We start from the raw sequence: 12,210 nt of genomic DNA, 5'->3' as shown, positions 1-12,210 counted from the left end.
TTCATTATATTTGGAGAGTTTCTGCCTCCATGGAACAATTTCTTCTTCCTGCTTCAAATGCTCTCGCCAGTTATATATGACTAAAATGATTTTGGAAGTGCTTCACTGAGAAAAGCGAGTTAGCTTATAAGCACATCTGATAGCATTAATGAATCTATGGCTTATTGGCTCACTGAGAAAACAGATTGGTAAAGGCATGATTCCATATCCAAAATGAATCCTCACTGTAATCTGACTCAAGAGCATGTCTTTTCAGTTATAAAATAATATCAGGAAAGTGAGAATGGATCAGCACAGGCCTACCGTCTTTATCAGAAAAGGATCTAAAAATCCCACCCCAGTCAGGAGCACGTATTCAGAGAACATATAATGGATACTACATTGATATTTTCCTCAGCATGACTTGTTTCTCAATTCTCAGAAAAGAAAAATATTTGCCAATAGGAGACAAAATTTTATTTAACAGTATCTTGCTTTTATCATTGGGCTCATGGCCTTCAGGGGTGGATGACAGGCTCAAAATGAAGGTAAATTTAGGTTAAAATTCTATAATTTCAATAAATCCATAGAAGTGGGCCATCAAAAACCATTTGCCATATTTCTGCTTGGAGAAATTAGGGGGTCATTTCAAAGCCAGGCTCCAGGAAGGCAAGAATGTTGCTAATGGTACAAACTCAGGCATCAGACTGCCTAGTTCAGATCCCACTGATGCCATTTGCTAGATGGGAGACTTGGGCCATTGTATTCATTACTGGGTGTCACATTTTCCTCATCTGTAAGATGAGGGTAATAATAGTACTGGCTTGCCCTATAGGATTCCTATGAGGATTAAATGAGACAAGTTTATAAAGTGTCTCACATAGCACTAAATAAATGTTAGCTGTTATTATTACTACAGTTGGGTCCCTAATTCTCAGTGTGGATACCAATAATAGTTGACTCTTCTAGACTTTGATTTTCTTAACTTGAAAAGAAATAGAATGTTTGTAAACACTTTAAGACTCTCAAAAGAATTATTACTATAAATTTTCTATAATAAAGATACATTTAAGCACCTGCCTAGGACACAATACAAAAAAGGATAACCAAAAAAGTGTTGGAAGAGAAAAATAACTGTGTTCACATTTGAAGTAGTAATGTTTTCACAAAACTTGTGAAATCCAAAGCAAAAGGTTAAAGAGTGCAAACAACTAGAGATTTCTAGCTGGGAGGAAGGAAGTCTTGTGGGAGGGAGGAGACAAAGGTTCAACTACAGGACTTTGCCGAGACCCCACTGGCCCCTAAGAGGTTGCCCTCTCCCCTTAGCTGGCATCAAAGTTTGGAAATTATTTTCTTTCCAGAGTTTTTAACTCTTAATCTGGAAGAAATTAAAACTGGGTAAAATACAGTATCCAAAAGCAGGTTCCTGCCTGGCCTTGGTGATTAATTACATGGAGCAAAGCTAAATGAACTAATGGTTCCCGGAGATCCCTGAGTCCTAGGGCCACAGTAATTATACTGATGTGACTGCCCTTGGCCAAGGTGTTGGGACAGGTGATCTGAAACTGTGACTCTCTGCTCCACACGTGGATTCCATAATTAAAATGACAAATTTCACACTGCTTAGCAAACAACATTAGGACTCTGTCTTGGGCTCTGAGAAGTACCCCCTTCCTTCTCGCTTATGTTCTCTGAACCTAGAAAATACCAGTGTGGAACCTCTTACTTGCTAAGACGGGTGAACCCTGAAGAAATCTGAGCCTTCACCTGCAGACTGGATGAGTCTCAAAAAGGGCACATGCCAGCTTGCCCCCTCAGTATTGTTTGATCCGTGGTCATGCCTCATTTTCATCGTTAAAATACTAAAGGGATAGAGAAGGAAGTAACAACAAGAACCAAAACCTCTTTCTGTGTTCATGTAGATGAATGGCAGTTCTTAAGCAGGACAGCAGCGTGCTTCCTGTGGTACATTATTGGCCCCTCAATGTGTCATTCACAAAGAGCTGACTTCAGAGTTGAGATCCCCAATCTGGCCCTTAAGGCTGACTTCTCTACCTGCACACACCCCTCCTGCCCGCTGCCATGCAGCTAGTTGCTCCAAACTGAAAATACCCCAGAGAATTTTTTTTAATCATTTCAATACTAATTGCATCTAGGATACTCAGATAGCAGAGATGTAGGGATCTTTTTCCCTCTTTCTGACTTGACTTCTGAATAGAAATATCTATGTCCTCCAGTCGAGGAGTGTAGATGACCTAACTTGACACAGCCGACGCACTCGCGCTATCGGTAAGAATTTTCAGAAGCGCAGGAGAGTTCTCATCCAGGACAAACATTAGAGGGCATCCTCTGTCCTTCTTCTTTTTTTTTTTTTTTTAATTATTCTCCAGTAATCTCTCCAACCCCACCCTCCTCTCCATCCTGATCTGGAATGGGGCTGATACAGAGTTCAGATTCCCACCCATGTCACTTAGCCCAGTAGAAATTATAATTCAGCACAGGCTGAATTATATTCATTATATAAAGTAATTGTGAAATAGTTATGAATCTGTCCTGCAGGAAATAAGAGAAGGGCAGAAACTGACATGGAGCATGTTAAGGGACAGACTTAACATCATGGACTTAGAAGTGAAGTCTTTGTTCATGTCTGCACTGCTACTCCTGGGAGTGGCTGAGTCAGGACAGTTGTCCCGCCTGTGGCACAGTTCCTCCACTTTGGGCTTCCACCAAGAAGCAGTATTCATGAAGCTGCCTCATTCCCTGGAGCAGTCCCAACTCCTGGGCCCCGCTCCTGCCCTCTGTTCTTCCTGGCCTCTCCCAGGGGCTCTGAGGGCAGCTGATTTACCCCCAGCCCAGTTTCTCACACACCCCACCCCCTCCACCCTGCCCAGCCGCTTGGTGAGTCTGGCTTTCCTGGGAGCAGTATTCTCAGAAGTATGGTTTAAGTCCCTACATGAGTGGTATGCAAGATGATGAACCTTGTTTATTCTAATAAAAACTGTTTCGTTTTAATGTGAATTGGAGAAAAGAATAAAACAACACATTGAATCATGATTGCACAGCTATTCTTGTTTAGGGTGTGGCTATATGTAGCAAGTATCTAAGGAAAAATGATGATTTAAAGACACATTCAGAAAATAATAGTATAGGTGAGTGGACATGGCAAAAACAGGAGAGTAGTGATGTGGAGATGTTGGAATTTTGGAAACACGCACCGAAGTTGAGGCTGGCGTCTTGTCCTGGTTTATTGCCTCAGCTAACAGTGCTTTAAGGTTTTACTTGGGATGAGACCAAGGAATAGAGAATGTAAAAGGACACAAACCAGATATCAAAATGTGAGTTCTAGTCCCAGCTCTGTCACTAAGGGACTCTAATCGCAATCAAATCTCTTAATTTCTATAGACTTCCATTTTATCATCTGTAAAATGAAGGGATTAGATTCAATGAAACTTCTTAGAATTTTTTTCGACAACAAAATTACATTATTCCATTGGTCATGATCTTGCTGAAAGCAAAACTTGAACTTGAGATTCTCACTCATTTCTAATACCCAAGTTAGCTCAAATCTCCTCTGGATCAAGGTTCTTTTCTGGCTCAGAGTTTTTATGGATAAGAGGTGCCCTGAGGTTAAATGGGACCTTTGTATTGCATTCATGATGCACAAAGCATTTTAAATATGCTAATTTGTAAAAGCATTCTGTGAGGAAGCAAGCTTTTCATCAAGTCCAGCACACAGTAAACATGGGCTGCATGAATGATAATGAATCCCCATTTACAGGTGGAGATAGGGACCAAAGGAGGCATGGAGGCCGGGAGGTGTCAAGTGACTTGCCCAAGACTCTTTCTTCAGTTACTGTGTTTATGAAGCCAGGCTCCATGCCAGGTCTTCTCATCACAGAGTGGGAAAGCATAGGTTTGGGGAACCTAGCCTCCATGGTTGAATCCCATTTATGCCTACTAAGCAGGTGAGCAGAATTTTTTTAACTGCATTAGTTCCGAAACTCCCAACTGCAGATTCCTAACCGGCTCTGCCTAGCTTAATGCCTGGCACAGGGTAGCCACAGTAATGGTGGTTTCTATGACTTTGATGACCAGGATTGTTTCTCTTGATGCTTCCATTAGTGTTCTTGGCACAGTACTACAGATGTCCCTTGGGAACTGTTGTTAAGCCAAGGCTGAATTTGGAACAGTCTTCGAGGAGAGTCTGTTACCAGCATTCATATAGAAGGGTCACCCATATTTCAGGAGGAATTCTCCTTCCCGGCAGGCTCCGTTTGGTCTGGGCAGCGCCTTTAGGCCAACTGAATGAAGGGAATGCTCCCTGACATTGAACTGGGACTGCTGTGCGGTCATGGATGAGTCCTAGTGCCATGGGAAAATGAATGAGGTGGGAGTCCCCTTTGCTATTCTTAGAAATCCAGTCTAGTTCACACATTACAGGAGTCAAAGGAGAGCTGGGACTGGGTGACCTAAACAGGTAATTATAATAAATTCCAGTGGGAAAGAAGCCTCATTTGTGTTGGGAAAGATTGTAATTGTAAGTGAAGTGAAGAAACTTTTAAATGTTGATAACCAGGGACTGTGCTGGCTTGTGTGCCCCGGGTTGCATTAATTGCAAACCTGAGCTCCCTGTGTCCTTCAAATACAGCCGATGTGAACGCATGAGAGAGAAATGCAGGGAGCGGGAACAGCCACTTGCCTGGGCAAGTGTAAATCTTTTGTTTTCTCCACAGAGATGTATATTTCTGTATACATTTTTAACAATATGCTACCTATGTAGGTCAGATGCTCTTAGAGAAAAAAAAGTAAAACCAGGTTTCCTGATGACAGGAAGTGGAAAGTATAGATATTGGAGATCCTGCCCCAAAGTTTGAATCCAGCCCCAAGGCAGGCCTGATTCCTGGACCGCCAATAGAAAGCAGACAGAGGATGCCACATTTGCACTGGAAAACCCAGAGGGGCAGGTTTTACCACAAGCAGACGCAGAGCTATTGCTAGAGCCCAAGTTAGCAGGAGAGCCTCCTGGGTGCCAGCATGGAGCCTGCCCTGTGTCCCAGTTCTTCTCCTTACCATGTGGTTCTGGGCTCTTAGGGTCTCTGTGCCTTGGTTTCCTCATTTGTAAAATGGATATAATAAGCGTAGCTACCTTTTGGAGAATTACATTAATTGAAATAACTGAAGCATAGAATCGTACCTGACACAGGATAAATAACAAGAATGTGTGCATGGCTATCACTTTTTTCTGTTGTTGACAGTTACTTCTATTATCATTGCTGTTTGGAGGAAGGAGTTGCAATGTGAGACTGTTGCTGTAAAGAGGGAGGAGCCTTTCCCTAGGGCAGTGGTCGGCAAACTGCGGCTCACAAGCCACATGCGGCTCTTTGGCCCCTTGAGTGTGGCTCTTCCACAAAATACCACGGCCTGGGCGAGTCTATTTTGAAGAAGTGGCATTAGAAGAAGTTTAAGTTTAAAAAATTTGGCTCTCAAAAGAAATTTCAATCGTTGTACTGTTGATATTTGGCTCTGTTGACTAATGAGTTTGCCGACCACTGCCCTAGGGTAATAAAGAGAAATCCACACTCACACAGACCTCTAACCGTCAAGCCCTTTCTTCACCAGGCCCACTTCCCTCCTCCAGCACAGACATGTGCTTTTACAGAGAAAGAATCCCTTTGAGATGAGATGTTCCTTTCCTCCGGGTGACCTTGACTGGAGGAGCCGCCACCCACTCTAAAATGGCCATCTGCTTCTCTTCTCCATTTCTTACCTACTCCCTGGACCAGGGAGAGGAAAGAAAAGTGCAAAAATATTGAAAAACAGTCAAAGAGGTTGTTAAAGATGCTTCTCAAAATAGATCAGGTGCTCACAGACCCAGGAACTTGGTCAAAGTACTGACAGGAGCATTCTAAATAAGCTGACTGTTGAATTTCCAAGGACCATGTGGTTCAGGAGTCATCTACACAGAGGAGCAAGACACTCACCTTTTTGTCACCTCTGGAAACTTCCCACCATCAGCCCTCTGCTTCCGGCTCTCTCAGAGACATAACAACCTTTTAAAAGAGCTATGACCGGGCAGGACATCAGGCTGCACTAGGGCAGGGTCTGCACTCCCCAGGGCTGGACTTTATTTTGCCCAGCAAGCCCCAGTTCCATTGTTTTTGTTTGTTGTGTTATTGGGTGGGGTTTTTTTGTTTGTTTGTTTTGTTTTGTTTTTCACAATATGGCAAAGGTTCAGGTGAACAGTGTAGTGGTTCTGGATAACCCTTCTCCTTTCTACAAATCATTCCAGTGCAAGAGCACCTTCCAGTGTATCAAGGAACTGTCTGAAGACCTGGAGTGGAAAATTATCTATGTGGGCTCTGGAGAAAGTGAAGAATACGATCAAGGTTTAGACTCTGTTAGTGGGCCCCGTGCCTGTAGGAAGGCATATGTTGGTATTTCAGGCTGATGCACCTCATCTAGGACTCATTCCAGGTGCAGATGCAGTAGGTGTAACAGTTGTGCTAATCACATGCATCTATCGAGGTCAAGAATTTATTAGAGTTGCTATTGTGTAAATAATGAATATACTGAGACAGAATTAAGGGGAAATCCACCAGTAAAACCACTTTTCTAAGCTTCAAAGGAACATTTTGGCATCTAATCCCAGAGTCACAAGATTCCACATTATTTGAGAAGGTAACACAGAAAAGCTGGAAGATGCAGAGAGCAGTAATCCAAATCTACAGTAACATCTTTCAATAGATGCATTACCTGCAGCATCAAAGGGATGATCCACTTCAGAAAATGCACTCAATGTCATGTTCGAATCCCACATGAACTGCACGTGACCACCTGCCACCTTTCAAAGCTATAAAAACTCACAGAACTGGTTCCCTGAAATTCCATGATAAGTCAGTTACTAAGACACAATGTGAAGAATATATTTTAGAAAACCCTGTAGAGCCTTAGCCAGAGTGGTTCAATGTATAGAGTGTCAGCCCACACACTGACGTGTTGAGGATTCGGATCCTGGTCAAGGGCACGTACCTGAGTTGCAGATTCTATCCCAGCCCTGGTGAGGTTACTCTCATGTGGGAGGCAACTGATCAATGTTATCTCTTTCACATTGATGTATGTCTCACATCTCTCTCTCTCCTCCCCCTCCCTCCCTCCCTTTCACTCTCTTTAAAATCAATGGAAAAAAATATCCTCAGGTGAGGATTAACAACAGAAACAACAAAAAATCGTATAGATAGAAAGGAAACCAGTATTTGAGCAAATTGTGGAATATAAGTACAATTATTTTTAAGTAATTTTTCTCTAATGTGTTGTTTTAAGTTCTGAAACTTCTCTGATAATATATATAATTTTTTCTCCTCTATATGTAATTAAAGCACTTGTAAAAACATATGACTCATAAGGTCAGGTTATAAGGATATTTTAGCCTCCTGGACAATAATCTTTGTGCCTTCAAAAGAACAAAGTTCACTTCAACTGAAATGCTTCTTCCTGTAATAACAAATAGTTTGGTTTAATTTAATGGGTGGATTTCCATTATTTTTTGGAATGCCCTCAAAAAAGGGATTTCAAGTCAACTATATGCTACCAAGAACTGTAGGATTGCCCAGCTGGTGTTGCTCAGTGGTTGAGTGTTGACCTATGAACCAGGAAGTCACAGTTTGATTCTGGTCATGGCAAAATGCCCGGGTTGCAGGTTCCATCCCTAATGTGGGCATGCAGGAGATGGCCAATCAGTGATTCTCTCTCATCATTGATGTTTCTCTCTCTTCCTCTCTCTTCCTCTCTGAAATCAATAAAAAAAAAATATTTTAAAAATGAACTATAGGATATGAATTTCCAGGCCATCTTGAAGCCTCATATGGCTACTATTACAGTTCACATAATGTTAGATAGCATTCAATTTGGTTCCTAAAATAATAACAAATGTGGTTAATTGTCCTCTGGCTATGGTTTTTGTTTTTATAACAATTTAGGACACCAGAACACTCCCCAAATCATATACATCATTATTACCCAGTGCAATCAACATGTCAAGAGCAGATAAAAATTCCCTGAGTTTAAAAATTGAAAAGTATAATGACTTCAATCTGTTCATTAGATTTATAAAAATACTATAAACTTAACTATTTAAAATTGTTTTCATAGATCATATGCTGGCAGCATTTATATAAAAACAGTGGATTTGGAAAGGTATATTTAACTTTATTATAACAGATAAATTACTATTTTGGAAATATACGTATTTCCACACATGTAGTACTCTTCTCACATCCTATGACACTCATGCAGAATAAGATGAGGCATAGTTGTAGTAGACATATTCTAGATAGCTTTTCCAGATAAGCCTTTTAAAAGCAATCTTGGAAAGGAATTCATTAACTAAATGAGCCAAAAAGTTATTTTTTTCTTTGAGGAGAGCTGGGTCCTTCCTCAAAAAGTTTCCTATGCTCCATTAAATGAAGTGTAGAATATTCTCATTACTTTTGCGGCTAAAGCAAGACATCAGCCACGTGATACAGAGTTATGCAGTGCCTACCTATCTAAAACTTTTATACTGTGCTTCTTAAAGCTTTTATTTTGAGGAAGGGAAAAATGCATTTGTCTGAATATGGAGTCTAAGTTGTACACAGTCCCTGTCATTCTAAAAGTGAATTTGTGAACCAAAATTTTGCCAAATGTTAAACTTTGAAATTTAATGTACCAGATTATTAAAATACTGGCCATCAACTAGTTCACAGATTTTAAAAAATAAAATACATCTTACTGTTAACAATAAATAAATAAATAACCTCCAAGAGCCTAGGAAAGCTCTTTCTTTAGAGGTGGTTTGGGGTCACCCTATCACAGCCTAATGTTGTCATGTTGGATGTAATTGGCAAGTATCCTGTCAAAGAGGTCTGTTACATTTCTTTCATGTTTAAAGGGAGGAAAAGAGAAAATGCCTCTATGAGAAAAGTCCCCAGAGGAACAGTTGAAGAACTTGGAATATTGCTAAGCCAAGGAAAACAGGAGGGCACCTTCAAGTGAGGATGAGGGGCAGGGGAGGATAGTTTGGACAGGAAAGTCCCTTCTGAGTGTGGAAGACTTCCTGTGTCCATAAAACCCAAATGGGAGTGTGACAAAGAGACGGGGGTATCTGTGGCGGGAGAGGCAGATATGGGGAGAAAGACCCCTTAAAACGATGCCTCGGTTTATTCCAGGACTGCACAGGGCCTAGAACAGGGTCAAAGCAGGTCAAGTGATGACCTCCAGGGCAGCCTTCTTCCTCGAGGAGTCTGACCAGGTCAGACCAGGAGCATAGTCTTCCAAGAGTTGGCTCTGGCTTCTTCAAGGATATGATCTGACCCTATTCAGACAGTTACAGTTATTCCTAAAATAACTCTCCTCCAGCTCCATCGTCCCCTGGACCATAGCCATGGAATCATAGGAATAGATACTCAGGTAAGAACTGGAGCAGTGGACTCCATATTGGACAGGTGAGGAGCCTGCTGCTTTGGGAACGTTTTTGGCACAGTGACTGAGCTCAAAAACTGCCAGTTACTTTTTTTTTTTTTTTTTTTGCCAGTATGACATTTATTCATTCGACATTAAATGAGTGAGTTAAGTACCCACCGTGGCCTACAGACTGTGGCTGGGGATAAGGGTGTAGTAAGAAGGGGAAAGAGATGCAAGATGAATAGGATTAGAATCTGCCTGGGGAAGCTCACCACAGAGTGATTGAAAGAAGCAGATATGAGGAGCTAACACACAACAACATTGTAATTTGCTTGGGGGGTCAGGAAAGCTTCTCAGAGGGGTTTATATTAATTGTCATGAAGAAAGAGTAGGAGTTGGCCAAGCTGAGAAAAGGGCCCGGGAAGCAACCACTATGCCAATGATTACAAATGCCAACCCTAGAATAAAATAGCCCTGGGTTCACATGTTAGCTTAATCATTTACCAGATTTTAAAACCCGAATCAAGCCCTTAATCTTTCTGAGCTTTAACTTTCTCATCCATAAAATGGGAGTAATTGACTCAGTTCACAGAGAGAATGAAATGAGATGGTAGCTGTAAAGTTCTCGGCCCAATGCCAGCCCAGAGTAACCACCTGCAAATGTAGAGTAGGTTATTCTTCTGTCTGTTTTGGTTTTTTGGTTCTGGGTTCTTATGAAAGTGGTAAAATGGCACCCTGAGCAATCTGAGCTTTCAGAGAGGCCCAAAAGTCAAGAAGGCTTTGGCTCCTAGATATCCAATAGCCCTCTGGTCAGGCAGAACACATTGGCATGGTGCAATGTGCTAGAACAGTGGTCGGCAAACTCATCAGTCAGCAGAGCCAAATATCAACAGTACAACGATTGAAATGTCTTTTGAGAGCCAAATTTTTTAAACTTAAACTTCTTCTAACGCCACTTCTTCAAAATAGACTCGCCCAGGCCGTGGTATTTTGTGGAAGAGCCACACTCAAGGGGCCAAAGAGCCGCATGTGGCTCGCGAGCCGCGGTTTGCCGACCATTGTGCTAGAACAATGGAATATTCTTGTATCTTGGCTTCTGAAATATACAGATAAATGTATTCCAATTCTCTCTTAATTCTTCTGGCTCCCAGGCTTTACACTGTGAGTCACACCTAATTTGTAACTTCAGATCCCAGTGAGGAAGGACTGTAATGCCATCCCACCCCAGTCACAGTGCGCTGCCCACCAACTGTCCACACCTTCCTTCACAGGGCAAAGCCGCTCCTGCCCCACTGCACCTTCCTCATGTTCTCTTTCCCTGCCCCACCTTAAAAAAAGAAAGAGGAGGAGGAGAAGGGGAATTCCAGTTTAGTTTAAACAGAACTCAGTAGGAAATGACATTTGTTTTCACAAGGAGGAAATTAAGCCTTTTCTGTTACCATTTAAAGCTGTGCTAATGTTGGCTCAGCCACCCCCTCATATGTTCAAACTATAATGCCCTGAGGTGTGGAACTTCCCAGGGTGAGGTTCCCCACTGCTTCTGAAAGTGGCAGATGCTGTGTAGGTGACAGGGAGCTCAGGACACAAGACATCCTAAGTGAGGGGCCTGATCAAGGTCTTCTAGTTCCAGAGGACCTTTGCTACCAAGGCTGGCACCCTCTGAGGAGAGCTGGTGGGTGGCAGAATAGTTACTAGGATGGTCCAAAGTATAATCTATTTTACCTGGCATGTTTTGGTCTCACGTTGGGCAGTACCAACCCTCAGAAGTGCCCCTTTGCTCAGCTTCCCTCAAGGATCCATCAGGTAGAAAATCACCTGCTAATTACAGCTCTGGTCACACGGGCTATCCCTGAACAAGAAAAGGTGGCCTTAAAGAACCCCATTTGAAAACCGTGGTTACACTAGACAGCTACCAGTAATATCGAGGAGAAGCAGGTCACTCTATCACTTGCTGTTCTTTAAAAGAAAGAACTGCACTTGAGTTGGGAAACTGCCTGGTTTATCTTTAGATACAGGTGGCATATAAATAAATTCAGTAAATCACAGAATTGGAGGAAATCCAACTGCTCAGAGTTAGGGAAGCGAGTTTGAGAAAGGTCAAACCTACCATTTCCTATATTAAACTATCCCTGGGCAAGAAAGAAGAGTTATGGGGAAACCAACCATATCCCACTTTTTTAAAGGGGGTGGATTAAATTAAAATGCCCATTTTTAAAATTGCTCTTAATTGCAACCACTCTATCTTTTTGAAACTTGAAATACTCCCAACACCTTACCTTGTAGTAATACTTCCTCTCATAAGCTCTTAAAAATGCTGTCAATAGGCTTCCATGAACATGGAATTGCTCTCATTTCAGTGCAGTTTGGAGGCCCAGAAGCTAAGTACAGCCTTTCAAAGTAGGAGTGGAGGCTTTTCATAAGGAGATCTGACCTTGAACTTTCTCTGTTTGATCTGGTGGTCCGCACATTGGAACATTTAGTGCCATAATTCTACCTTTACAATAGTAAAAAAAGGGAAGAGAAATGTACTGATGGCTATGCTAATCATGCTCTAAAGATTCTGGGAGCAAGGAAATGGGCATATGAGTGAGTGTCCAGAGTGCGGAAGTTCTGAAATGGTGCAATACAGTCTATCTGTGTGGACACACCCAGCTCTGGTCTTAGTCTCTATGTTAGCAATGAACCACCTTGGCTCTCAGAGGCCTATTCATTTGCTGAACTAGTAAGTAATTTCCAAGTGGCCTGAAAGAGTAAGTGGGGTCCCTAATACCAGCATTCGTGCCAGAAAGTCAA

At 42.0% G+C, this 12,210-nt stretch overlaps 1 protein-coding gene and 1 pseudogene across 2 annotated transcripts in view; both read left to right on the top strand.

The window, feature by feature from the left end:
• PARM1 (prostate androgen-regulated mucin-like protein 1) overlaps positions 1-12,210 on the top strand; it is a 104,613-nt gene that overhangs the window by 75,823 nt on the left and 16,580 nt on the right. The gene's annotated exons all lie outside the window — the stretch shown is intronic.
• Positions 6,200-6,809, top strand: LOC308255738 (histone chaperone ASF1A-like; annotated as a pseudogene). The gene has a single exon. The product of its transcript is annotated as a histone chaperone ASF1A-like (transcript).

This window comes from Plecotus auritus, assembly GCF_963455305.1.
Source record: "Plecotus auritus genome assembly, chromosome: 1".
NCBI lineage: Eukaryota > Metazoa > Chordata > Mammalia > Chiroptera > Vespertilionidae > Plecotus > Plecotus auritus.
This window is presented reverse-complemented; position numbering and strand designations above follow the sequence as displayed.